The following is a 25166-nucleotide window of genomic DNA, read 5'->3' as shown; positions in this document are numbered from 1 at the left end:
AGACCGAGCTGGAAGTGTGTGAAGCTGTACTTTCTGTGAAGAGGCAGAAAATATGAATCCTGCAGATGTTGCAGATGTCTATTAACTGCAAACTGCTGTACACTCATGCTCTTGCTTGAGAAATGAGTCTGGAAGGGATTTCATCCCTACATTCTAGCCATGGTCCGTCTGTTAGGGTGGGGTCTCACAGCTGTCCTACTCCATGCTGGTGATCCCAGGAAGAAGGCAAATGCTGGAGTTCCCCCACTTGCTGAAGCAATGGGAACTCTTTTGAGTTTTCATTCTGACCTGCACTACGTAGGTAGCTGTTGACATAGGCGATCAAGGCCATCATTCTGCTGTCCACAGCCATAACTTTGCGTTTACTGGCGAATGCTTCTTGTGCCACCACTTTAAGTACTATTACCCAAATCAATGGCCAAGGAAAGGAGTTGCCCTGCTTAGAAATCTTTAGAGAAGGTGAATAGCCCTGCTTTTTATAAGCATAATTTTTAAATTTTAACAATCCCAAATAAACCATGCTTATTAGGAAAAGGATACAGCTCTCAGAAATCCTGGGATTATAACATATATATGCTCTAGCTTTCTGACAAAAGCAGATGATTTTGACACACATTAAATCTTTATAAAAGATTTTAAAGACCAAAGGCTCCAATCAAGATGAGTTCTTTGGTTAAAACCAGGCACTAAATAAACAGAGGGAAGGACACAACCTGAGCCCTTACAGGAGCTTGCTTTTGAAGCAGAGTCCATTTCAGGATAATAGGAATGGCTGATCCAATTCCTGCCCTTCAACCGCATTCAGTTTCTGGAATTAATTTATCAAGCTACATTTAAGGATTAAAAGATGGTGCCTGACATTTTAGAACAAACCTGAAAACCCCAAAAACCCAAACAAAAAAACCTGTCACAATTCAGCAGAATTTGCAAAAGAAAAGAGGCTGTATGGGATAAGGGAAGCCAGCCCAAAGTCCTCTTAGGTTGATGATCTCTTCAGGTCACGGTTCAAGTTATCTTGATTTTCAATTGTACCCACCCAAGTCTGTACTGCTTCTCCCTAGCTATTTTTTTTTAAAGACTTTAAGTCACTGCCTAAATGCTCTTCTCCTTAATGAGAATGAAACCGACTGGCTTTTATTAATGAATCCCATCTTTTGTGCATAGGTTTTAGTTTCTCTTTAACATCTTGAAAAGTCATTAATTTATTGCTAATTTAAAAGAAAAAGAGAGAGCGATCCTGTTGGTTCGAATGAATACTTTTCCTTTGGTTGAACCAATAATTCAAGCTCCTGATTATACCAATTAAAGACCAATTTGAGGAAAGGCCTCCAGCACTGAGCTGCAGCTGCCATTTAGCCACAAATTATGGGCCTTATATGTGGGTGGACATGAAACTCTTTCAGAGAGAAATAGATTGAGAAATAGGGAAACTATTGTAGGGATTTCAGCAGAAGGGGGACATTAATTGGATACATTGCTTGAAGTCAATCAGAGATTCAGCTACTCTGTGGGCCTTTTGACTTCAAGACCCTTCTCTTTTTGTTCATGTACCTTCAGCTAGATTAATCACAGTGACTAAACAAGCAGAGATATTTTTCAGGGCTTTTTTTTTTTTTTTTTTTTTTTTTTTTTTGTGTCTGTGAAGAAGGGGCAGCCTACTCTACAGTGAAATGAATACTGAAGATGATGAAAATGTGTGATGGTTTCAATCTTGAAATTAATTCTTTAGATATTTTGAGCTGAGAATATACAAAGTGATCCCAGGATGAAAGCTTTTATTTGTTAATTTGATATTAGAGGCTCCATTTTATTTATTAAATGTATTGATTAAAAATGCAATGAAATGATAAGCTTTTGGTATTATTTTTCTGCTAACAGGGAAAGAAAATTCTTTCATGAAAATGTTTCTCAAACTTTGGACCTGTATTAATCAAAAAGTGGAAAAAATAAGAGCAGAAGCAACCATCAGAACATTAGTAAGTAATTGATAAAATATACATTTCAATGCTCATAACTGAAATGTTTTAAAAGTACTGTGTATTAGTTGCCATTAGATTACAGTAGGTTATCTGAGTTTCGTTGTTCTAGATTCTGTTTTTCCAGTCTGTAGAGAAAATGGGTGGCAGTAGTGGGATTAGAACTGCACTATACTTGGTCTGTAGTCCTGTGGTAGATTTTAAAATTGTTTTAAAATGCTGGAAGTAGAGTACAAATCAATACATGAACTAGAGCTTTTGATAAAGATGTGTAGATGTGTAATAACAATACATATGTCTATGTTTATATATATATAAATATACATACATAAATGTCTTTACTTCTCAAGCTGCAGTGGTCTATAAGAAACCTCACTGCTCATGCTTTTTTGTAATCAACTTTAAGATTTTACTGCTGGAAAACCAGTGAACTTTCTATAGTTCAGCTTGGGCATAAACACTACTTGTGTGAACTCCATAATTCTGGATTCATCATGTACCCTGATATTCAGGGATATGTTTTTCCATAACACTAGCATCCTTAAATTAGGTTGGGTTTTTTTGTTTTGTTTTGTTTTTAATCACATTGTTGTAACTCACATTGATTAAGCCAATTAAAATTCTTGAAGAAGTTGCCTGATCAAGAAGTCAAAATCTATTTCTCAGTTATTTCTTGAGAACTATGACACTTTTCTCAACTCTTTTGCTGTTAAATTGACATTTGCAACCTAAATGAGTCAAGGAGATTGATATAGTGCCTGCAAATAGGCACTGAAAAAGACTGCTTGCTTCTCTTTACCTGGCATAGGCCTTGTTCAGTTGGTTTTCAGATCACTACATTTCTGGGCATTTATTTTGAATGGAATTAAGAACTGGGCTGTGTTTCGCATTTTAGATTAATGGGACCGCAAAAAATCTTCAGTGCTTTCCTAGCTTGAAATTGTCAGTTAAAAAAAATAAGACAGACTTCTGTTCTAAATTTCCATATTTCATTCAAACTTGCTAATTTTATCCTGGTTAGGAAGTGGGATTAATAAAAGCTACTTTTGATCCACCCAGAGGAGGAAGTTGTGGAAATGCTGCAGGAGAGTTTTGCCCTCTTAAAGGAAGAATTTGCTTTGTACAAATATGCTGCCCCAACCTCTTAGTCTTTAGAGGCCTGTATAGCACAGATGTTACTCTGGTGATTTTACAGTTATTCTGGTGATTATTCAGCATGGAAGCAATCATGAGTTTTCATCTCCGCAGTAACCAGATTCTAGTTTTTTCTTCCATCTAATCTCTATTCTTAGGTCCTGCTCCATATTTTGTAAGAGATTTTGCTTTTGTTTCATAGCCTTTACATGAGGATTCTCTTGTAACACTTGCTGATGAAACACCAGATGTTAAAAGAAACTGTGTGTTTGATTTATTTGCCTCCTTGATACCCCACACTCCCCAAATGAGACAGAACTACTAAAACTGAAAAAATCTCAAGTTCCACAGGTGAAACAGAGGGCTGAGAGAGTCCACCACCCAAACCGCCCTGCTCTCAGCTTTTGATCTGAGGTCAGCATCTTCCCCACAGCATGGAAAGGTGGTTTTGTGTTGGGTTAGTTGTGTATCATCTGACACACCTGTGTATATGGGTAGCAAAGCAAGTTAACACATCTCCTTGTTCCAGGTAGGTAATTTCTTGCCACAGTATCCAAAGTAATCCTTTGAAGGGACTGCCTCAGAAAAAAAGAGTATCTTTCCCCGAGAAATTGCACAATGCCCATGGTTAAGGAATGTTTCAAGCATCTTATTCTATACTAATTAATCTCTAAGCTTTAACATTTATCTCTCCAGTACACAGCATACATATCACTGTGAGTTTCAGTTCTGAAGTCTGATAAAACTAATAAACCAAAACTGCCAGAGGTGGCACATTAAACTGGTAAAATGGTTTTCATCTTAATTGGATATGAGCAGTGTTATCTCTAATAACCCCAGGATACTTCTAATTGGAGTTTTCTTTTTCCTTTTTTTTCCTGTCTTTGTTTTTCTTTCTTTCTTTTCCTTTCTTTTCTAACACTAATGTCATTGACCAGTGTTAATATTTGACTGTCCCCTCTTCCAAACCCCCCTACTCCCTTGCGACGTTTTCTGCAGCAAGAGTTAGCCTGATTTCAGCTCAGTGAGGAAGGCATATTTGTATTCCATTAACAAAAGGTGATTTTACGTGTGCTATCATTGGAGATTTTAATAAGATAGAGTTATTGATGTTAGCTAATAATGTTTTGAAAGTTGGTTGTGTTCACTGCCCTGAGATTCACCTCAGGCCAGCAACTTCTCAATTTTCAGATGTTATTGCAAGACAATAGCTGTCATTGTTTAGGCTCAGATTGTAATTTTAGTGTAAATCTTGCCTCAGCTTTTTAGTATGGTAAAATCAGTCTTATTGCTTCCTGCTAATTTTTTAGACTCCTGTGAGAAGAATGCATATTAATTGGTAATACTAAAATACCATGTATAATTAAAAGGCAGCTAAGCTTTCTGCAGCTAGTATCCTTTTGTTTTATTTCACTAGGGTTACCAAGAAATCCTTATGTGGATAAGGAAATATTCACACCACTGAAGCTCGCTTTTCATAGGAGAGGTTCTTTACAGTCAATAGCTGCGTGGTCTATAGGGGAGATTGCAGAAGGACTGCTTGTAGGAAACAATTTTTAGAAACTTTTGTTCACTATTTTTCAGGATTCTCTTTCTCTTTTGCTTTTTTTTTTTTTACACACGTAGTCCTGAATTAGCTATTCCACTACATCAATTTTATATTAAGTTTTTGTCATGCAAAATCAACTTCAATTTCTCTTTATGCTACACTTGTCTGGCAATACAGGTATGCTATTGGCTCCAAAACAAAAAGATAAAGAATCAAAAGAACTGAAAGGACAGGAGGTCTAAGAGAAAGAATTGTATCAATAGCATAAACTACCTCATTTTTTCAACAGGGATTAAAAGTTGAAGCCTGCATATGTTTTAAATGTGAGAAATTTTACTCCTGAGACATATTCAGGAAGATATAATTCATTTTCCTGCAGAACACACATGCGTACACACACACACAACTGCACACATGATGAAGTCAGTACTGTTCCCTCCATCGCATGTGTTTCTGAGCAAATGTTATCAAGTTCACAATGGTTATTACTTTTTCTATATAAGTATCCATGCAAACCTCATTAAAATATTACAGAAATGCAACAAGAACATTTCTGAGTGTGAAAAAATCCATAAAAAAACAATTGCAATAAATAAAATTAGCACAAAGATCTGTTCAGTAATTTATATTTACATTTCAGGCAATTAAATCAGCAATACCTGGCATGTGGATTAGTAAGGATCAAAGGCCGTTCACAAAAGGAGCCTTTTATAGTATCAAAGACCCTGTGACATCATGTTTGCCTTTTATGCTGAATTAGATAATTGCAAATAATTGTAATTCTGAAAGACATTTAGTTTTATGGGAGATTTTTTTTTTTCCCTTTTGCAGGTCAGCGTGCAACCCTTTGACCCATCATTGTAGGACTAAAGTCTTTGTTAGAAAGACAAAGAATATTACTTTCTCAGCTAACAACATGCATGATTACTTTTGTCAATAGTCAGGGAGAGCAGAACAGAAATCTCATGATTCACCAACCCTTAGAAGAGGTATTCCAGATTTTTGTTAGGAATAAAATAACCAAACAGGGTGGATTTTTTTTTTTTTTTTAACCTTCCCCCCCCCCTCCCCCCCCCCCCAGCTTTCTCTGGGATTTACCACACCAAATTAAAACAAAAATAAGAATTATAAATACATTAGAAAAGATACTCTGCTTTTCATTCCTGTGCTTGGGTCTTTCTTCCACACCTTTACATCCTCACATTGCATCTGAGTTTATGGGAGCAGGCTAATCTAGGGCGTTTTGTGCTTTCAGTGGTTGCTTACAGGACCCAGGTGATGGAGGAGAGCCAAAGTACAATAGGCTTGGTGTAAATCTTCGGAGTGTTAAGTGGAAAATTCAGCAATACATTTCAGCAACAGATCTGCACCTATCAGCCAAAACATTAGAGACAACGTGGTCTGACACACACCCCCTACCCTGCTCTGCTGGCCCAGGAGACCTCATTGGACAGGATATCTGTAGGGTTGGTTCATACTTAATTTAAGGAACCATTATATGACTCTCATGACATTTTTCACTTCTGGATAAATAAGGACTAACATGAATTTAATCTTCCGCCTTGCAATAAAAATGAAAGAAAGTACCTGGGCTGTGGAAGTTTAACCAGCAGGCTTGCTGAGCCTGGAATTTCAACCAAAATATAGTGAAAAAAAGAGCAATAAGGATGCCTGTGACCCTGATGAATACAAAATCTGTCCCTGTGGTTTATCACGCTAATGAATTGCTCCTGGTTTTGCTGTCAAAAGGTCTAATTCATTCACCTGTTCTCAAGCTAGGAAGCAGCTGACATTGCCTCAGTTTCCATGGGTGGGGTGGAGATCTGGTGTGGAAGCTTTGGTGTCAGCCTGTGGGAGCAATGCCACATTAGGGGAAAGCTTGTGAACTGGCAGTCTGTCCTAGAGGTGTGGGGCTCCTGGAAGCCAAAGCTTTCCCCTGTGCATTAGCACTACCCTGAAAAAAGGATTTGCAGAAATGCATATAAAATTTGGTCTTTGCTGAAGAAAATGAGAAAGAGGGGAGGGACACAAATAAGGGAACAAAAGCTGCATAACTGTGAACATAACCAGATTATGGTTACCTTTCAAAGTGTTGCTATGCTTCAGTGCTGCCACAAGTTACAGCCTGCCAAGTGGGTAGGAGACCAAACCAAGATATATTTCTTAGATGGCTCAACTGTCTTGGGCTTGGAGGTTCATTAAAGAGTGAAATCATCCCAGGAATACCAAAAACCAGGAGGCAATAAAGATGATATAGGTAATGCATTCTGATTTCTCCTAGCATTAACTCATTTAAAAAGCAGTATTAGATAGAAAAGCAGACTTTTATAAGGTTGTAAAACAGCAAACAAAATACAGAAAGGCATATCAATACTGGGTATTGTTTGCCTACAAAGAAAGCCAAGGGGAGAGTAGTTTATTTAGCTTAGTGTGACTCTGGGGTAAATAGGAATAGACATTTAGGTAGCAGTATACCGGTCAGTGAGTGTGGGTTGGACATGAGAACAAACTGCATTAAATATTGCCCAGGTCAATGATTAATATATTCCCATAAACTCGGTAACCTCACAGTCTCCCTCCTCCCCTGCATTTTTCAGTTTAATTGAAATTAATGTGCTAGTTTTAAGCAGCTATATAAACAGCCATAGCTATTGTACATTTGACAGTAGATAAGTAAAAGATTGTATTAACAGAACAAAAACTTAGTGCCTTTCTTAAGAGAAGCTGCTTCCAGCGAATGCTCTTGGGAGCTTTAATAAACCCTGTGGCTGTGTAGTGTACCTAGACAAGCAGAAGCTCCAGATAGGTACTGCAGGTTGGTGTTTTGGATCTAACTTGGAAGCTGGACCAGTCTGGAGTGAGAGGGCTGGACCCATACGGCCTCCAAAGACCCTTTCCAACCAAAATTATTCTATGATTCTAAGATTTTCTGTTGGCAGTGTCATGAAACTGTCCTTTAACTAATCCTGTCTGGAGCAGCACCACGGCATGAGAGGAAGCTGCTCAGACTGCCTTGGATGGGGAACTCTCCTTTCAAAACTCATTTTTTTCGTCTCTATCCATCTGCTGCGGGGTCTCATGGCCATCAAGGGTGGTGATATTTCAAGATCCTTCAGTTGCCAAACAGCCGTGGAGTGGAAGCATATGTGTTAGAGCAAGCCATTGTACCTCCTTGGTGGTTCTGGTGAACATGGGCATTCTCATTGGCATCTTGAATTTTGGGTGGTCAAATTACTGTAGGCGGATCCATCTCTTGTTTAATTAATTCTCATGAACAAACTTCTAGTAAATGGAAAAAAACCCTTAATTTTTACAAACGTCGCCATCACCGAGGAAGCACATGGAAGCAGGCCACAGAAGGACTTAAGAATTTAAATTCCCATAAACTTAAAGGGCAGTTAGGCACCTAAGTAAGAATTAGGTTCCTAAATAACTTTATGGAGCTGTCATTTTCTCTTTAGGCAATATTAACTAAACCAATCTCCCCTGGGCCTTGTAGTCACATAAATGAAATATACTGAATTGCTTTCCCCTTCTTCACTTCCTCACCAAAGGGATTTATATCATTTTTTTGGCATTAATATACTTTTTTGGACATTTGTCATCACAAAGGTTGTATTTCATACAGTTGTAATTAGAAGACTGCCGAAAAAAAATCCACTTTATTTGGAGGAATATGTATTTAGATGATGTGTGTATTGCAATGTAAACATAAAAAATTTCAAAACAACATTGCTGCTGCTTCTTCTGCACCAACTGCAAAGCTGAAGGCATACATATTTCCATGCTAAAAGTCAGCATTGGTCTATTTACTGTGGTAACCTGCTTCTATTAATGTTCATCTTTTCACTGGAACTTGTCAAGCTTTAAAATATTGTGATAATTTTCCAATGTTATACCATCGGGTGCAGTAGAATTTCTCCTGGGCTGCAATTAGCCAACAGCTTATGTTAATTTTAATTAATTAACTTAGGTTGATAGTAATGCCATGTAATAAAACATTTTACTCAGTGTGAAACTTGTCCGTCACATTTGTTTGTGACCTAAGTTAGTAATTATGTGTGCTTAAGTCAGTGGTAAATGGAAATAAAATGATGCGTCAAAGCCAAAATGAGGTAATTTGTGTCAACTCAGTTGGTTGATAGTGTTATAAAGGTAAAAGACACAGGAGTGCTGGTTAGAAACTGGTCATTATTTTGTAATCCAAGGAATCTCTCATGATGCACATTCAGTACTAATCAAGACACCGTTTTCTCATGTGAAAAGTCTGTCTTGTAGCACAATAAATCTAACTAAAACTCCAACTAACGTACAAGGTTCAGTAAGAAGGTTGACATGTGAATTAAGATGAAATTACTGTAGTTTGGTTCATCCTCAGCCTTTGAAATCTAAATGATCAGCAAAAGCGAACATCAGACTTGTGACTAATTGTTGAATGATTGAATTAATTAAAAAGAAAAAAAAAGTTGTTCAGGGAATGACTTTTAATACTAATATCTTACAGCGCCTTATGGAACCTGAGAACACATTCACTTGCACAATATTTACAAAATTTGCTGGTTTTCCCATTGCAGGTGTGTTTTGGAAGTAAGGTTCTCTGCCTCCACTGCTGTAGCATCCCACCCTGCTAATAAATTTGAAAATCGCTTTTTCCTTCAGAACTTGAATTTTAGTTTAAAGGCTAATATCCTGTCTGCTTTATTTCAATTGGACAGACATGTTTTTCAATGTTGCCTTTGGTTTCAGAGTGAAAGAAATTTGTTGTCTATATTTTTGCAACATAGACCAAAACTAATTAATTAGTTAAGCGTCCGACTATTCTGACTTGCTTTTGATGTCTAAGTTTCCAAGACATAAAATATCCAACAACCTCAGCAAACGAAAACAAGTACACAGAAAAAAAAAAATCCACCCTGTGGATTATCTGCAGTTTTTTTTTCTAAAAGGTTCAGTTTTATTTTTCTTTTCCTAGAAAAAAAGTACTCATTAAAGAAACTGATGATGTTACTGAGACTACCTCTACAGGCAGCGTGACAAGCCCAGCAGAAGTACAACGTAGGTATATGCGTTTCTTCCACTGGAGCTTCTAGAAAAAGAAAAATAACTCCTTTTCTTATTGAGACTTGTATCTGATTGCCATGCTTCCCCTCCATATGTCTTGTTGAACAGATGTCAACAGGTGAAAGTATCCTTGATCAAAGATGAGTTCATTTCAATGTAGTGAGTATTAATTCACTTTATGCTAGAAAAAGGCTACTAGTGAAAATCACATATATTGCCATGGAAATTGTATGCAGGGTCCTGGCAAGAGCATGGGAAGCAAACAATAGCAAATAATGTAACTATCATCATCTATATGTGTTAAAATCACAGAAGGATGGATTTCTTTGATCTTTGGCAAGTTGAAATTTTGGTTTTGAATCAGTGCTAAAAATTTACCTTGACCTGAAACTATGTGGCTCTCTGAGCATTTGTATTATTTAATACTTTCTGAATAGAAGTGAATTCCAAAAGAAAAAATGCTATTTGGAAAAGAAATATTGAAACATTTAATCTAGAAAATATAATTTTTTATTTTTGCATTTTTTCCACATTATATAGATTGATCCTTTCCAAGAGTGCATATATTAATATTAAATCTCCTTTCTTATCATAAAATGATATTCCTTGAATTTTATTCCTTAAAGAAAGTCTTTGACTATACAGCATTTACATTTCAATAATTTCAGCAAATTGATATGTTCTTTTTCAGACCAAACAAATTAAAAGTTAATTCTGGTCTTCTGATCACCGAATGGAGAAATAGCAATTTGGGACTAAGTTAACTTTTTTTCCCCCCAGTATCCTGATTCTTAAGAAACTGCATTTCCTATTGGAAAATCATTCAAATGGAAAATTCTTGCTGGACTCTGCTTATTGCAGATTGGGAAAAATGTATAAATTTGCACTGGAGAATGGAAACCTGCAGCGTGGGATCTCTTGAGTAGGTTTTACAAGAAGAGCTATGACTGATTATTATGCTAATATTAACTTCCAATTGTTAATGAACCTTTCATCTTGAAGGATCCCAAAACACTTTACGCACCGCAGAGATCTCTCCCGCTCCTACTGAAATGCAGCCAGCTCTTCTGGCCGTTCTTTGTGACTTGGTGTTACTCAATAGTAGAAAATAACCTCTGCCCGCTGCTACACCAGCAATGTTTAGAAATGCAAAAAGTAATTACCAGGTTGGACTGCAGCCAAGGCACTGGTTCTGACACTCTTGTTCCTGCGAGTGAAAAGTGCTATAGTATCTTTAAGTGGCCATAAGTCAGAGCTTGGGTCCGGCGCCTTATCAGAAACACGGAGGCACTGGTACAACACGGAGTCTCAGGGGAGGACGGGAGCTACTGCCTCACCCCCAGTGTGATTTCTTGTAGCAGCTCCAAGTTTTACTTGGAGACTCTCCCACTGGAAATTGGGCTGATGTAACTCTGCTCATCTGGTAAAACTGAATATGGTTACGACCTGATTTGCAGATGGCCACCATGCTGTTTCAATGGCTTAAGCTTAAGTTAGGCATGTGTGCAGATGACGCTTTTTTAAGCGAGGCTTTTATTTCTGGAGATCAATGGTAATTTTCTGTGCTGTTAAGAGATTTGGGCTTTTTTTTTGCATGCATGCTGGGAGTTTACCTCAAATATGTGTGTATTTCCATCTACCAAATATTTCAAACTGTACGTGGAACACAGATACACTCCTCCCGTTCCTAATGACATGTTTTATGAAAAAATGTCAAACCAACCGATGCTCTTAACTTTAGAAAGATGCAATTTCTAATTGTCTGGATCAATAAAAGGAGCCAAGCTTTCTTAGCAAGGTACATTCCCTCTAATTGATACTCATTTAAATTAACTTGTGTTTACTGTAAATGTTCTTGCTGCATGAAATATGCTTCTACTAGAGCAGCAGTGATGTTTTTAGTGACGGAAGGAAATGCTGCCTTTTCGGTACTTTTATTCAGCATTTGAAGTCCATTAAAGTGACTTCATAAATTCAAAAATAAATCCATTGATTTCTATGAATGCCTATAGTTAATGAGCATGTGGTGTTTGATTTGGAATTAAAGAGGCATTATCACATTGTTTTAAAGGCCTTAAATTCAGGCTTCATTAACAAAAAGATGGAAAAGAAGTGTCTGCATTTTAAGCTGTCCTCTGGAGTGCTGGAAACTTTGAGGCAGTAACATAATGCTAGGTGCCTTCAGCATCCAAAGAGCTACTTTCTAGGTCTGAGTAGGACCAAACGTTGCTGATAGAAAGGCAGTCGGGGCTGACGTCTGACCTGGGGTGACGGGCTGTGCTATCTTCTTTGGGCATTGATTTGGTAGAGTGCTTAAGCATCTGTTTAATTTTCACCAGACGGAGAGATCTAGTAGACTATTTACACATCTAAAGTTTATCACCCGGTAGATCTTGGGCTTTATGGGTTCTGCTTGGGAATTTGACCTGAGCAAGGACTTCAGGAATCGGCTCCAGGATTTCAGTTTAGCCCTCACTGGTGAGAAGGCCACAGCCAAATCGGGGAGCTGTTAATGGTAAAAATATTAATTTAAGAGCAAGCAGTAAACAAAACTACAGCAGAGGGTGCCCTGCAAAGCACCTTATTTGAGTGACACGGAGAAGATGGCAGATTGTGGGACTTGTGATGCTGTGGTGGGATGCTGGTAGATCTTTCTCTCGCTGCCTGTTTGAAAAGCCGTGGGAGAGGGAGGCCATCCCACAGGACCTCTGCATGACCCTGGTCCCAAACGGCCGCCGGCGACTGTGTGTGTGCTTGCCCGTGTCATGGCAGTGCATGGATGGCTTGACAGAGTTTACTGCTTTTTGGCTTGTTTTAAGTACTCTTGGAATCTCCACCATCCTCTAGCAAACTGGGGCAGGCTGACTTCTAAGCCACATAATCTGAGCATAAGTTAAAAAAGAAGCCCAGAATTTTCCTTTCCCGAATAGCACCGCTGCCAATGATCTCCGATCCAGCTTTAATGTTTAATTGGATGACCGGGTTTTAAACAGAGCATTCTTTAACCCGGCTGACTCTGCCTGCCCCCATCCCCCTGCCCAACAGCAGCCTCACTCCAGTTATCAAAGTGTCATTAGTAGAGACAGCTGCCTGTAAACAACAGGAATGTCAACACAACTGTCTCGGTCAACAGGAATTTAACTTTAATCTGTTCATTACTTAAAGATACATCATCCTCTTTCTGCGCTGTTATCTACATCACTTGCAGACAAAGGCGGAGAACAAATTGACGGTGGGGGTGTGGGGAGGTGGGGGAATGGACCGGTCCTGCCTCTGCCAAGCTGGTTCTGTTCATCATTTCCAGTTCCCCCCCACCTCCCTTCCAAGTTCCCCTCCTGTATATGTATATATATTTGCTGGATTGCGGGTGAGGGGGGTCAGGAGTTCCTTGTTTAGCTGGAAACAGATACTACATATTTATAAATGTAAACTTGGAGCGCTGCCAGACTCCTGCATTTAAGTGATTAACAAATGTTTCCCTTCAAGTGGACACCTCTTGTTCTAAATATATTTGACAAGAATGTAAAGAGTCAACTGGAGGGTAGAAAGGGCATACCGCAAGCATTTTCTGCAGAGGCTGCCAGCATTCATAGGCCTGGGCTCTCCGGCCGGCGATGCCGGCGTTTGGCGGGTGCCAGCCGAGTTCATGGCGGGCAGGCTGCCAGCGCAGCCCGGCCTCCCTGCTGTTTAACGACAATGGATTTACTGCTTCTCTGCATATTGGTGTTATTTTGTGTAAACAAGGTTAACACTCCTTTTAAATTAAATACACCACCTGGTGACTGAATGCCTGACCTTGGCAGACGTCTTTCACCTGGTCTCCAAAAAGGGTGGGTACCCCGGCTGTGCCGCCAGCCTTTCCCACCCGCTGGCTGGCTTTAATGCTTTGTCCTATAAAAGTGTGTCAGTCTGTGCAGTACAGAGCGTTCCTGGGACTGCTCCCACCTCCAGATGCACAGGACAGCCAGGAATAGGAAGCTATTACTTATAAGCAAGAGTATTATTCTCTCTTAACCTTGTGCTGAGTGTATGATTCTTGTCCATTCTGGACCTGCCCTTTCCCTCCTGCTTTCCCCCAAATAGTTCTCTTGCTTAATCAAAACGCATCTGATCTTCCTGGATTTTCTGTTTTGTCTGTGGCCAGAAGGGAAGTTTCTGACCCCGGTCCCCTCTTCCCCTTCAAGAAAGGATGGGCAAACTTGAAAGAGATCTCCCTCTCCCCTTTCCAAATGATAATCTGGAAAATAAAGCATTTTTACCTTTGCCAAAAGTATCTAAACTTTTTCACTTCTAAAGCGTCATCTGTCACATAGGTTCAACTAAGATGTTTCAAGAGTAGCTGATTCTGCCACCTTTGATATCTCTAGAGGTGCCTCTCTGTTAAGGCTGAAGTCATTCATCATGGTGTGTTAAGAATTAAGAAAATCCTGTACTGGATAAAAAAAATCTGAATTTTATGCATTGGAATTAAGAGTCTACAGCTAAGTAGTAGCTATGTAGTAAGAAAACATCTTGAAGACCTCAATACACAGACCATACAAAGCCTGTAAGTTCTGTGTATGAAATGTGTATTGGAGTTTGTAAACTCTGCAGGAGAACAGAGACCCATGGGGACCAGTGACACACAGAGTTCATAAATTTCACAGGGCTGCAAAGTACACTTGAGGCCAAAAACCCCACTGGTGCTACTGATCTAACATTCAGTGAGTCTCAGCAAGGAAGGGTGGCGAATTTGGAAGAACCAGAGGGGCTGCTGGGTCCCTGCATGGTGGCACCGAGTCTCTGGTTAAAGGCAATTCCCGGGTACATCAGTACAGGTTTCCTGCAAGACTTGTATATCATTTTCTTTAAAGTAGCTCATTTCTTGTAGTCTGACTTAGTGTCAGCATCTACGTTTCAGCTGTTCAGTTTAAATAGAGATATGTGGCTTTTTCTGCTAAGGGTGACATCCCTTCCTAGTTGTGGGTAGATCAGTACATATTCATTCTTCCGTGAGTTCCTGGAGGGTGCCCACTCCTATGTGATTTTTTTTTAAGAAGTGTTGGACCTCAGTGATATCCTTTGATGGTAAAATTACCAAACTATTTGAATAAAAAGTATTTCTTTTTAGTAATTCTACATCTGCTGCTTTCAGTCATACTGATTCTGCCCTTGTTCTTGTGCTATGAGAAAGTGGAGTTAAGAGTTTTCTATTTTTTCCCTGGAAACTTTAGAGAAATCTTAATAATTTTAAACAAACATTTAAATATCCAGATAAGAGCACTCAGTTGGATAATGAAATAGAAATGATGGGAAGTCATCTGAGAGACTTTATTTAGACTAATAACGATAAGACTTTTTTTTAAGAGAAAGTCCAGACAGATAGGTACAAAATATGTAAAATAATGTGCTATAAATACATGCACTAAATACAGCTTTTCCTAAGAATTTTGGAAAGAATTCCCTTATTCAGTGGCTAACTTGCAGAATATTTTCTCTTTTACGTAAAAAATGCTGCACATTTAGAGGTGAATGCTTCACGTTTTAGTGCGTAGATGTTGTCCAGCTTGTGGGCAGTGTGGCTGTTACTAGGCAAAAGGCTATTCCAGTGCTGGGGAAAGTGATAGAGTTTTAAGTGAGGAGCAAAAAAGAGAGTTTTTCAGAAAGCTGCCACATTTATTGTACAGATAAGGCTAGTCTAATTAAACTATCATTGCAAAGTCCCCAGATTCCCCAGGCTCTTCTTTTGCTCTTAGCTGGAGTTTGGATTTGGTACTCCAAGAAATGCAGTCTCTTTGAACTCTTTCCTCTTTGTGTTTCAAGGATTGTTCTCATCTGCTCTATAAAGAGCCCCTGTTATCTGTAACAGAGTGCGGTAGCATCTATCCTGACTGGACCACACAGTGATAGAGCTGGGAGCTCTGAGCGATACCTCATACCCATTTGCTCCCTCCTGCCTGTTTTCTCTCATCCAGAATTCTCTCTCCATAGTCTTACAGAGCAGAATTGCTTTTAATGAGGTTTATGATAAGCTCCTGATGTCCTTTTCCTGCTTCCAGAAGCTGTTTGCTAAAGGATTCACCTTTTGTTTCTTTAGCAGCCAGAACTAAAAGCAGTTCTGTCATCACAAAGTGTCAGCACTGTTGTAGCAACAGGAAAATGGTGAGATCAAACTAAACTCAGCCAGGTGCAATGGCCAATACTTGAACCTTCAGAAAAATGGTCTGTGCGGGTCAGTTTTGAAATAACTTGCCTATAAGAAAAGTTTTTTCTGTAGGTCTGTCACTTTGTATTCAGTCTGCAGTGAGTGCACCTGAACTGATACACACATGAATTTACTCATCTTTGGTTCCTTAGGATACAAAGCAGACATCAAACACCGTATGAGTTACATATCATAAGCAGGACAAGAAGTACTGCTGAATATGGGGTATGATTCTCCTTATAAATACATCAGAGAAGTAGAGAAGTGAGAAAAAAGACTTATTTAAATTAGTAAACAGTGCTGGCACACAAACAAATGGGATAAACTGATGGTGAATAAATCTAAGTTAGAAATTAGAAGAAGATTTCTAGTCAGTGGAGGACTGAGACTCTTGAATAGCTTTATAATAGGTGCAGTTGAGGCAAATAATGAAACTAGTTTTAACTTGGAGTTCAGTGCATTTATAAATGGGATTACACAATGCAGTTGCATAGCAGAGAGCTGGGTTAACTGACTTTGGAATTTCTGTTCAGTCTTATGCTACATTATTCCTTCTAATTATTGTGTGGCACTAACCTTCAGCAGGCTCTTTTTTTCAGTTTTCAGTTCTATCTTACCTAAACTTCAAATATTTTGGTTAAAATTTTACATTTCTGGCATGCAAATTGGCACTTTTTTCCTCTTAAAAATTCTTTAGAGTGAAATTGTCCAGGCATGTTACAGAAAAACTTGTTGTTCTGCTCAGGCATTATAGACCAGTTTAATGGAAAAGATTTAGTGTTTCCATCTCTGGAGGGTGGGAATGAAACTTGGCAGGGTGGCTCTCTTTGTGCAATTTGCTGTCCTATGGAAAATTTGCCCCACGTTTCATCCAGTTTCTAAGATTCTGAGGAAAAAAAAAGCCAGTTCACGCATGGTCAGCAGAAACTCGCTGGAGTTTGGTAGCCAAGTTTCCAGATAGTGCACGCCCTGAATATGTGCCAGCTTTTGTATGTATAACCAGATTGCATATGTACTATGACCGAGAAGAACGTGAGCTTTTTTGTGTCTGGGATAGGAGGGACTGAGCTGGACTTCTGCTGAAACTTACTCCTCCTCTTTCCTGAGAGCTGCTGTGATGCCAGAACTGAGAGTAGAGATAATTTTCTTGCTGCTTAATTCTTCCCAGCTGGAGCTCATGCTGTGTGGAGGACAATGAGGAATGGACACCCGTAATTTTGACATTTCCTAAATTTTGTTATGGAACCATCAGGAGTGAGCCAGGAAGGGACCTCAGGAGATTATCTAGTCCTTTTCTCTGCTGGGACAGGATAAGCAATGGTCCGGACAAAGCTTACCTGTGCTTCTTTTTCTTAAGAGCCTCTAGTGCCCCAGCTCCCTAAGTGGTCTATTCTAGCAGTCAATTGTATTTAATTTCCTTAAATGTTTCTTGATATCTACCCCAAGTCTTGTTAGTCAGAGTAGACACGTAAAATATTTTATTCCTTTTACACTTATATCTAGTTTTATATTTTTGAAGGCTGCTACCATTTCTTTCCTTCTCTTACTGAAACTGTGCAAATTTAAGTCCTCAATATTTCCACACTGGTCATGTTTCCTGGACCTCCCATCTCTGCTGTTGCTGTCCAGGGGGGCCTTTCTGTTTGGTGCAAACCTTTCTTGGATTACAGAACCAAAGGCAGACCCCAGTTCTCCAGCTGGTACCTGATGCTGGGAAGCATTAGGTATTCTACAGATTGCACATCATTCCAGTAGGACATTTTCCTTTTTTCCCCTCCAATATCCTAACATTATTGATTCAAGTTTAATCTGTCACTAATTATATCTCCTAGATCATCTTCCACAGAAATGCTACCTGTCCTTCCTACAGGATGTGGTGCTTTACATTAGCCCTTCTTGAACCACATCTTGGTTTATTTAGGACCATTCCTCCAATTAACCAAGATAATTTTGTATTTAACGTTACTCTCCAATCTGTCTGCAAATCTTACCAGTTTGATATCCTCTACTAATTGACTAACTGCATTATCTATACCATTAAAATGTTATTTGTGAAGTTTTGGGGACTTGGCAAGCTTTATAAACACAATACAAAATTTTGAATGATTTGTTAACATTTGTAAGTAAGCTAATAAATACAGTCTCTGATGTCCCTGATGTTGGAAACTTAGAAACTCTGTCACTCATGCAAACACGTACATACAGTACTTCTTGGCAAAAGGATGGCAAAGTGACTTTTAAACACACAGAGAGCATGTTGGAATCAGGGCAGTGCTGCTCTCATTCAGCTTTTCTTATCTTCTGTGCTTCTCTGCAGTGGAATAATGCCAGTTAGAGAGGCTTGGGAAAACAAGAAAACTTGAATAAAATGTAGTGGGTCTGCTGGGATTTCTCCTCATGTATTGTGTTCCAGTTTCACTCCCTCTTCCTCTTCCCTTGCTTTTTCTTGCCTTGTATTACTTGATGTGTGTGTGTATCTGTATGTGTGTGTCCATGCCAGCCAGATGCCAGCAGAAACCAAATAAAAAAAATTGTTAATTTGATCATTCTTTCACTGTCTGTGTTCCTCTCTGAAGTTCCTATTGTTTCTGATAGTTCTCTTGCTGTAGGGACTGGATTTTTGCCAGCTGGGTGCCAAAAGCCAGTGAAAATAAATAGATACATACTAGGGATTGTAGAGATTAAAATACCTACCATTCTGAATTACCCAGGGGTAATTTAGAAATACCATTTTGTTAAACGTACCTGATCCACTTTTATTATACACAGGATTACTGATGAATGAACTAAAGAAGAGAGATAATTTTTTAAATCCTTGATTAACAGTATTTGTCTATCTTTTCCACCTCTTTTTTTGAAAAGATGGATGTGGTGAAAACCCAGATATTTCCTGTGACTCACCAAAGAGAGAAAAAAAGTCAAAGGCGATAAATACCTCTGTTCCTGCAAACTGTGTGGTTACCTTAAAAAAAAAAAAAAGGCAAACAAAGCAGCAACTTTTCTCTTGAAGTTGGACTGTACAATCTCACATTGTACAAACTTATTAGCAGGTTGACCACATGTCTCAATGAGACCAATCTATCCTTGAATAAGCACTTCTATCTCTTCCATATCCCTGGGCAAAACCAATGTTCTGGAGTTAAGATTTTGTTACTTAACTATAAGATAGTTGAGTGGATTTTGCTTTAATAAGATTAAACAGAGCCTGCATTTATCTGATCCAGGTAATGTGGGAAGTGCAGAGACAAAAAGAAAAAAACCCAACTATAGGGAAGAGCGTAGGCTGAAGGTAAGGAATTGGTAAACAGACATGGAGGTTATCCTTTTGGTACTGTTGCTGTGTATTTACCTCTGTCTCAAACATGCTGATTATTTGTGAAAAAGGTCAGTTTGCAGATGCCATCTTCCAAGGGCAATAAAATACAAAAATGTGTTGCTCAGAAGCACAGTGAAAGACTACAGTGCTACATCTATTACTTCATTATAAGACAAACTTTGTTTATCTTGACAACAATTACAGTAATCAAGTTTATGTAATTTGCAAGAGTCCTCGTCTTTCAATAATTTTTTTTAATCAGTAGATAATTAAATAACACAGAATATTTTGCACAGGCTTTCAGTGTAAACAGGTGTGTTGGACTAAAATTAAAATACATATTGACAACAAAAAAAGTAGACTTCTGGGAAAGAGGCTTATTCCCTGACTATCTATGAAGGAACGCTGTGGAAACCTCCATTGCTAGGAGTTGCCACAGCACTACAAAACGAAGCATACAGCATCATTTTGCACTGGGTAGGAGATGGGCTTCATGACTGAGTGGATTTTTAATTTCTTAATTCTGTCACTCCTTTCTCTGCCCCCTATTAGCATGGCCCTTTCAAATATTTCTCCCATGGAAAAATATCTCCAAGACAAACCGGCCTTGTGAAGAGTAATGGCTAGCCTAATCAGATTCTCCTTTGTGTTTCTTATGAAGGCCACAGGTTCCCAAGGATTATATGGCAACAGCAGAATAGCGGAACAATGGGCAAGTTTGAGATCAGATGCTTCCTCTATTGTTTCCAAAGCAAACAGTTCCAGGAAGCATGCTGTTCCCCGCATTAGAGCTCTGTAGAAAGACCTTATTACACTAAGTATACTACAGGAGATACAGAAGCAGATCAATATGTGGCTAAGTGTTTTAGCCTTACTTTTATTATGTTTGACAGCGATGACAACGTCGTATGTATGTCACATATAAGATGACTAATGTGTGTACATGTGTGAACCCCTTGCACAAACAGGTTTTCCCATAAACTTTTAGGGAAGAGCAAGCTCCCTGAGAGCAGATCAGAGAATGGATTGAATCTAAAAACAAAATAAAGAATCAAACAAACCCCAAACTAATTTCAGGTCTTATGAGAAGCTGCAATGGCATTAATGTCTGGAAACATCTACCACAAGTGGTTTCAATCCAGAATGATTTCCAGGAAATACTTGTCTTGAGTTGTGCTACAAAATGTGTCATCAGGATGTTGCCTGTGTTCCTGACCCAAAGGAGGGTGAAGAACACTGCAAGGCAATGTGAGAAAGTAAGGAAATTTAAAAAAGAACTTTTTGTGAGAGTTGACGATTTTCTCTTGGGTGAAGATTCCCTCCAACACACCAGAAGTGAACCAACCAACATGAGCCATTTTTCTGTAGATAGCTCAGTCTCTGTAGTAGGCCAGCAGCCAGATGAGGGGTTTTAAAGAGTTATGGCAGTTATAAAGAGGGAAAAAATTTGCAAACACTGATAATAATACTCCTACACAGGAAGGTTTAAGCCAGTCACACTACTCCCCCCCTTTTCCAGTGAGATTCAGAGTTACATAAGAACAGGAGATTGTTTTGGCTGGGATTAGATAGCACAGATGGTACCAAAATGTGTAACACCTACCACAAGTTCTTTAGTTTCGTATCATCTGCACAACAGTTCTTCTTGGCCTTTTAACAGTTCATTGAATGGAGGAAGAGGAGAAAAAGACATAGAACAATTGCTGGAAATGTGTAGCAAGTACTGTTTTATTTTATCTTTTGGGGGATCCATATAGGAGCATGTAGATAGGCTCATATAAAATGTTGCATATATCTTCTGTGAGATGGTGTGAAACTTCACTTGGCTCTTCTCTTTCAAGAATCCCCAAAACTTGGCAAGTAAATCTCACAACACATTTGAGACTTACATCAGTAATGATTTTGCAGATACATACAATGAGGTACAGGAATTTTAACCAGTTTTCCCAGAATCACCAAAGGAGTTTGTAGCATAGGCGGCTTTTATCTCCATGGAGCTTCTCTGGAATCCCATAGACTTTGTTTTCTGCCCTGACATAAATTAACACTAGTTTTCTTCTCTGACTTTGTAGGTCTTCTACATGACCTACAATAAAACTTTCTTTTCCTGTCCTAATTTTTTCAAATAAATGCTGTTGTAGCAATTCATCTACAGCTTGTGATCCCAGGAATATTTTACTGCCAATTCTAATATCATGCTTTATTCAACTCCCCTAGTTGTTACCTTCCTCTACAAAAGACACTAAATTTCTATGTTTTTAGTAGGTTTTCCAGGGGGCCAGAAGAAAGAGCATAGAAAATATACTTCTTTCTTAGGGAGAAATACAAAAATTTCTAAATGCAGGCACTGAAGTGCCACTGTGATGGACATACTAGAAATAATGAGACTTCCAGACTGAGATTTTCCACGTTACCTATTTGATTTGACTGCATCAGGTACTCAGCACTCCTAGATAGCTTTGAAATATTCATTGTAATGTTGTTTAACAATTAGGCTGAAAGCATGGAGCGTTCCCTGAGAACTAACTAGGAAGAGCTGATGGCCTAAATCCTCTGTCTTTTGAATACTCAGCCACAAAATTTAAAAACATTTGAGATCTTTTCCCTAACTGATAAGAGACCTTTAGCTACATGGAGTAAAGGAAGTCACTTGGTCTCCACATTAAATGGAGAACTATCTGCTTTAGGACTTTTAAGACGGCTAATGCTCAGGGAAGGATTACTCTAACCACATTTACAGTGAGCTGCCTATTGATATACACAATGAGCAACACGGATGTCATTGCGTTGACTTCAGTTTAACTCCACTGCAGAAGGACATGGGCTGCTGGCTCATTCTCACGCATACTTCTGAAGAACTTACATTTAGGGTAATGATGAAACTTTAGTTGGTGCATTAGGTTTGAAAATGTATCCGTGCAAAAGAAACACACAATTTTCAATGTGTCAGGAACACAAGGCAAATGCAAGGTGTAATTCAATGTCATTATACCTCTTGCTGTAAATATTGTTTTCATAAAGCCAGCCTACTCATATACTCAGATAACCCATTCTATTATTCTGGCAGCTACAGGACTCCTGAATCACACCTACTTGAACCTGAGGGATTAGAGGTTTTGCTCTTTAAATAGCATAGGTGCTGGGCTAGCCACATTTTTCAGACCTCTTTGGAGAAGCAGAATTGATTTTTTTTTCTTTTAAACAAAAAAATCATTCAGGGCCCAAAAATAGACATAAGTGAGCCTCCTCCTTTTGTAATTGTGTTTTTGAAAATCAGACACGTAAAATCTTTTGTAGCTGTGGGCTCGAAACTCTCTTTTGTGGAAACACTGGTGCACTGTAATTGGTTGAGTACTGCTATCCAGCCTGAGAGGGTGACCTTTCACACTCTGCCCTAAAAGAACACTATAGAAAGAGAGGTGGCGTAATCTGGGTTAAAGGCTTCTTACTAACATGTTGAGAGCTTGTTTCACACACACACAAACAGTTGCACGAAAGCCCCAGTCTGATGATAACTTAGCACTTTAGCATGGTGCTCTTGAGACAGGCCTCTTCTGAGAGAATAAAAAAGGGGCCCTTAGTTGAAATGCAGGACTGAAGCTCTTCATAACCACCGGGCAACTGTTACGAGGGAAAAAGAAAGTTAAAAGACATGAGAACAAAAGGGGCTATCCTTGTTACAAGGCTCTGGTTCTAGACCTGAAAAACTCTTCTCCCCTAATCTTTTTATTATTTTAGTCTGTATAGCCCCAGGTTTTGACAGAGAAATCTCTTGTCTTTCTGGGCAAGCATATTCAGTGCCATTTAAAAAATTCCCGCGGACCTGCCTTTTTCATTATCTCTTTGTACACGGAGAAGGAGGAAGAAAGAAGGTGAACATCTTTGCTTATTTGGTTAAGAAGTGAAAAGACTGGGATATTTCTAAGATTAGGCACTTAGAGCCAAGATGTAGCTTAGACAGTATAAAGACTCTAAAAACTACTGTGCTGTTATATTTAGTGCATAGGAACAGGTGAAGATGTGCTTGCTTAGGTTGTGTGCAGACTTGAGACTTTTATGTTTGACTCCAGAGGGACCAAAATCACAGCCAGCTATTCCAAGTCACCAGCATGGGTGAGGGTCCCCAGGTGCCACGAGTGCAATATGATCCCTTGGCTTGCAAAGCCTCCCCAGGGCTAGCTAAGTGCCCTGGGCTGGTGGGTCACAGGAACAGCTACTTGCATCTCAGTAGTCCCCTCACCTCTTCATTTTTTAATGCTTACTTCAACATCGATTAATATGGTACATCTGTCTCACGCAGCTTATCACTTTACATTTCATTTTTCCACCTTATTCCTTTTCTAGGTTTTCTTTTCCATAAGTCCCAATTTTCTTTCTTACAAATTCCCACATATTCAACAGTTACTCTACTATTCCAAGTTATCTGTGTATTAATATTTTATGTATAATGGATATTAATAAATTGTTACACACTGTCAGTGATTCTTCTTAGAAAAAATAAAAGATATTTAGAAATTAGTGCAGTTTTCTATCTACTTATGTCCCATATGGTTTGTAAAGTAAAATGAGATGACAAAGTTCTATATTTATCACAATATTAGACTCTCATAAAGGATTTTCTTCTGGCTAACAGTTAATAGGAGCAGGGAGCTCCAACGTCAGTGCTGAAAGTCTGGTTTGACTGTGGACCTTATGGACTATAGCAATGCTCCTTAATTTCATGATGTTGCATGTCAGGTAGTGAAAAGTGCCTGAGCTCTTACCTACTTTAGTGTTTCTGTTAGCTAAATGTTCTTTGTGTCCTCTGGAGCAGAGTTAAGCTTTGTTAGCCGTGTCTACATTTCTGACTCACTTCCAGTCTTCTCAATTACTGTTTTGGTACTTTTTACTTCAAAATCTTTCAGAACTGGCAACTAAATTTACAACTCTCTCCTCTAGAAAGAAGCCCCGGAGGTATAATGAAGATTGCAACCACCAGATGACTTTGCTTCTTCAGGGAAGGCCCCAACAGAAGTCACCCAGGCTGGTGGACCAGCCCCGAAGAGGACCAACAAGACAACTAACTGCTCAGAGTCGCAAAACCTGATTCTGAACAAAGCAAATTCAACACTGTTGAAATTCAGTTTCTTGTGGGTTAAAACTTGACCTCTTTGCCTTTGGAGTCTGAGGTTCAAGTTCCATTAATTTAAAATACATTTGATGAGTTCATCGTAGCCTATGGTGGGGATATTTTGTCACACCACAAAATCATCGCACAATACAGCATGATTGGCAGGTGCTTCCTAAGAGCTGCCCGTGGCTGTGGTAGGAAAGGTTGCAGCTGCTCCTGATGGAGATCCATTGGCAGTCAGCGATGGGGACTTGCCCACAACGTCCCTTTGAACCGTGCAGAGCACTGGCTAGCCTTCCACATCCCTCGCTTTGGGGTTCATCCAATTCTTTGCCTCACACCTACAATTTAGGAAATAAATTGCTTTACTCCTGACAGATAAGCTAGTTTACATATAGGAGCAATTGGGTATCCAAAACGTATTTATAGGTACAGCCAAACAAAATGATTGCAGGAGGACTGCACAGAGAAATGCTATCATTAAAAAAAAAAAAGAAAAGGAAAGGGAAACAGCAGATTTTATTTCTAAACCTTTCCACCAGGAAAGGTTACGAAATTTAGGGAAATGAGCCGCAGCTGACACGCCTGACAAATAACTCTCATGGAATCTATAAAGTGAGTTTATTTGTGCCATCTTTTACAGGAAGGACTGTGCGTGAGTTTTGTAGCATTGCCACTGGGGCTGCTGAAACATCCGGCTGGTGATCAACATTTTGGATGCTCATGAATAACCGGAATATGAGCACCTTAAGCACAAATTCAACAAAGGTTTTTTCAAGTTCATCATCACATATGAGATTGCATCATTCATAGTGGCATTTATAGCCATCAGTACT

The 25166-nt window shown here is 39.0% G+C and overlaps 1 long non-coding RNA gene across 1 annotated transcript; it reads left to right on the top strand.

Moving 5' to 3' along the window:
• Nucleotides 1-1913: 1913 nt before the first annotated feature.
• LOC148050303 (uncharacterized) lies at nt 1914-25166 on the top strand. Its single transcript, XR_015701273.1, has 3 exons — nt 1914-1976; nt 9632-9714; nt 24159-25166. It is a non-coding gene; the product is annotated as an uncharacterized LOC148050303 (long non-coding RNA).

The sequence above is a fragment of the Nipponia nippon genome, unplaced genomic scaffold (assembly GCF_047370975.1).
Source record: "Nipponia nippon isolate SJK-2023a ecotype South Korea unplaced genomic scaffold, ASM4737097v1 scaffold_9, whole genome shotgun sequence".
Classification (NCBI taxonomy): Eukaryota; Metazoa; Chordata; class Aves; order Pelecaniformes; family Threskiornithidae; genus Nipponia; species Nipponia nippon.
The sequence above is the reverse complement of the archived record's forward strand: the minus strand, read 5'-3'. Positions and strand labels throughout refer to the sequence as shown.